Source organism: Lepidochelys kempii, chromosome 1, assembly GCF_965140285.1.
Source record: "Lepidochelys kempii isolate rLepKem1 chromosome 1, rLepKem1.hap1, whole genome shotgun sequence".
NCBI lineage: Eukaryota > Metazoa > Chordata > Testudines > Cheloniidae > Lepidochelys > Lepidochelys kempii.
Window position 1 is genome coordinate 248,418,294 of NC_136380.1, and position 4,465 is coordinate 248,422,758.

The following is a 4,465-nucleotide window of genomic DNA, read 5'->3' on the forward strand; positions in this document are numbered from 1 at the left end:
CTTGTCTTCATGTAAAGAGGAAAAGGCACAAATGGAAAAGGGAGCAGACAATTGGAAGGTGCTGGCTACAAATATCCAAAGCCAGCTGAAAATAGTGAAAGAGGCACTCCAGGAATACAAAAAGAGTGAAAAAGTTAACTCTGCAGAGGCTGGAGGGAGGCAGGTAAAGGGGGAGAAGGTCCTATGTACGGCACCCCCAGGCATAATTACAAAGAGAAAAGAGAGTAAAAAAAAAAAAAAAAAGTTAACTCTGCAGAGGCTGGAGGGAATTAAGCAGTTAAACTTTGTATTTCACCCAAACAACTTTTAACTGAAAATGTTAAAAAGGAAAAGTGTTTGAGCATTCTTGGTTTCTTTGCAGCCATTCTGAAAGAAAAATGGGCCCTTTTCCAAAGGAATGTCTGTAAATTAGCCAGGCAAAAATAAACTATCTGATTAAAATCATTTGACTGGACAATTTAGTCAAATTTGCTAAAAGAACATAAGAGGGTTCTATTGGAACTTAACTGCGTCAAATGTATAAAGGGAATGTAAGATGTAAAAAACAGAGCAGTGTGGAAGGGATGTTGAAGGAAAAGAAAATGTGTATGTATCTGTCTGTGTGTGTGTAAATATGTAAAGTTCTAAGGACCAGTTAGTTTTGTTTTTGTTAATGCCACTAAAAATCCATTTGACTCTTTAATTCAAAGTTGCAAAACTGACAGACCTTTTTGCTAGACACGGGTAATTAGTGTTGTTTGGCTTTGGGATTTGGCATTTAACCCTTAAAAGGTAACTCAATGCTTTACAAAATTTAAAATGTTTTTAAGTTGTGGCTGCAGCAGGGCAGTCAAAATCAGGAGAATATATAAAAAAAAAAATTTGGATTCTTTTTGTTTGTTTTTTGTTTGTTTGTTTTTGTAACAAAATAGCAGATGAGAGTTGTAGAAAAAAAATAAAAATAAAAAAAGACAGTGCCTCTCTGAAGCAACAGCAGGGGTGAGGTGCACAAAACAAAAAGAAGCAATGTTAGAAACACTGAGTCTTAAAATGGCTCTGAGTAATCAGACTGTCACTTTGATAAAGGTACATGAAAACTCTGTAAGCAAAAAAAAGAAATAGTGACACCTTATGTAAAAATGGATCTGGATAATGTTATAGAAGTTAAACTATGGAAGAAATGTGCATTTGCCCCAGAACATGTGCAGGGTATATTGTAGAAGGGGCAAAAGAAATGCAAACATACCATGCTACTTAATTAAAATGCTATTAGGGCTCCAAAGGGAGCCACAATAGGTTGGGTTTTCTTTTTCAGATTGCTGTGTGTTTTGGAAGCAGAAGTTAAAAGTAATCAAAACTCTGGTGAAAGTTGATTGTGTCCCTTTTAAGATAGAGTCTCTGAGCTGCTGATGGCTTTAAATCCAAAAGCAGGAAGTTTCTGTGAAAATGCAAATTACCTAAATGATAAAGGAAGGAAAGAACTAGCAGCACAAAGGAGCTGCAGATAAAGGACATACCTGGTCAGCAAACAAATTGTCTAAATAAAAGGCATGGGATAACAAGATAATTTTAATAAATGTAATGATAATAAGTATCCCTGTAACAACGTATAGTGTGTATGATTTTTGGAAAAATCCTTTAAGGTCGTATGGTAATGATGCTTCTCAGTTATTACCTGTAAATAAAACTTAAAGCTTAACACAGCAGGAAAAACATTATAAACTTAGTCTGCTGTATAAGAAGGAAAACTCAGGGATTTAATGACTAAACAGTGGGATAATTTCCCCATAACCCTTAAAAGATAAAAGCCTTTGAAACCTGGCCTGCCTATAGAACAAAAACAGGAAAATATGGGGGCAATTTCTCTGTTTTGCCTGCAATCAGCAAGGGTATTTGTAAAAGAAATATTTTAAGCAATAATCTGCCACCCCAAAAGGGGTAGAAACATGTTTTTTTGTCTTTCAGAAAATCAGGAAAAGCTGCCAGCTGAAAAGCAACCCAATACCATGAATCTACTGTCACAATAGAAATTGTGTTCTGTGTTCTATGTTTTGTCTTGTGTTTTGTCTTGTTGCTAGCACTGTTGTGTGTTTAAAAAAAAAAAATACTGAAGACCTGCAGGAACTTAAAAATAAATTAAGCTTTCTGTCCCAGCTACAGGACAGCCTGATACAAAAACAAGTACATGCCAATGTAGACTTGGTCCAAATTGGTCTAGGTAAGCTAAAAGGCCAATGGAATCTTTAGTAATGGCTTAATACTACCACATGGCTTATCCATAAGAAAAAAAAATATTAGAAATAGGAAACTACACAGCCATAGCTATGGGATGCACTGAAATGCAGATACTTGCACTAGCTACTTTGGAACACAAAATGTTCTGGGTCATATTGGGAAATATTAAGGGTTTGATGCATTTGTTAAAAAAGAAAGAGATCATTGTTTGACACTTATCAATATGAATGGATGCAATATGTTTCCACTATTGTAAACCAGACTTGTTAATGGGAGAAATTGTTGTCAAAATTGCACACCAACAGTCCCTGGAGGCAAAGGTATTGAAGGTTAACCCACTCCCCATATTACACATGGGATCCTTTTGGCTACCCTGGACCTTGAGCCAGTGGGCTGGGGAGGAAGGGAAGCTATTGGACACTAGAGGTTGTACTGAATGGACTCCTCAAAAGTGGGTGTGCCTCACCTTGCCTGTTGCCCCAGAACCTTGTAGTAAAGATACATCACTAGGATCATGTATGTGGCATGAATTGGAATCACAAACTCAAATTGCCTCACAGTACTTTCTCTTGAATAGGCTACATAGAAAGTGACACTGACGATTATAAATCTTAGTGTCAAAAGGGGGATTATGTTGGATCATATTAAAGAAGTTCTGTATTAAAATCACAAATGAGTTTGATTCCCCATAGTTTCAATTCCAGGGTATTACTAATTAAGAGGTCTCTTGGTTTTTGGTACTGTTTCTCTCCCTCTATGTGTGAAACTTGCAAGCTGCTAATTGTGTTAGTACATTCTAAGACAGAGTCTGTTCTCAAAGCAGTTCACAGAGAGAGAGACTCAAAACAATACTCTAACAACAGAAACAGCACCCAGAGACTCCCCACCCTTTTGTTGTATTAACAATTGTGATTAAAATAGAGATAGAGGATGTATGTGGATGGATGCTTGGTGTGGATAATAACTGAATGATCAGGGAGGTGCCAGCCTAAGAATCCAGTGTCCATCGGCTGAAGAAGGCGTCAAGTGGAAATAATCAGAGGACCCCCCCCCCCCCCCCGGTGGGCAGACTGGAATCCACCCAACAGCCTCAAGAATGGGAGAACCAAAGAACAAGATAACATCTTGGAGCCGTCAGGAATGTGCTATCTGCTGATTGATTCAGCAACAGCATGATGAAGCAATTCCCATAGACTGGCATAGGAAGAAATTCCTATAAAAATAGACTCTAAAAAGTGAGAACTTTGGGGTCTGATTCTGCAAACCAACTTCCAGGAGCATCAGATGAGCATCTGACAAGGCCCTGCTCCCTCCTCATGTCCAGGCCACCTGGCCAGTGGCTTGGCATGAGCAACTCTAAGGCTGGTAACTATGATAACAACCTTGCAGAACCTGTGTGTGTGTGTGTGTGTGTATGTGTGTATGAATGAATGTGAGAATAAATTTGAGACTGAATGGAATGTTATAACTATAACTAACTGCTTACTATGATTCTTTCTGTATTCACAATAAATGTGGTATTTTGCCTTTTTCCCTTTAATAAGATCCTGCTGGTTTTTATTTTATTGGTACAACATACAGACCCCCTTGGAAATCTTAGACATAGTCTGCAGACCCCCAGGGGTCCACAGATACAGCTTGAGAACCACTGATTTAGGGCCCCAGTCCTGTAAATCGCACTGCACCGATGGACCCCTCTACTTCAGCCCATTTATGCAAAGCAGTTTGCAGGGTCAGGACCTAGGTGTGTTTTCACCTCTGTCCTTTCAGACCCCAGGAGGTGATGTAACTGCTTGTACTTGTGGGTAACGTCACTGGCTCCCCTTCTTAAACTCTGGCGCGCTCACCAGCACCCGCAATCAAGTGACCCCAGCCAGTGACGCACAAGCACCCAGGGCACAGAGGAACGCCAGCCCCGCTGCAGCGCCCTGGGGACCCGCGGGGGAACGGCTCTGCTGCTCCGAAGCGCTCTCCGCAGGCCCCGCGCTGAGCGCGTGCCCGGCTCCCCGGGGACAGGGGGCCTCGGCACGCGCCGCGCGCCACTGTCCGCTGCCCCGCTGCGACTCCAATCAGCGCCCCCTCCCCCCACCCGGCCCCGTGAGCGCGCGGTCACGTGACGGGCTGCGGCCGGCCCACAAGCGGGCTGCGGGACAGAGCGTGTTCACAGCCCGGAAGCCCCGCCCCCGAGCGGGCTGAGCCCCGCCCCCTGCTCCGCGGCCGCCCGCCCCTCCCCGCCCGCCCGCCCGGCTCT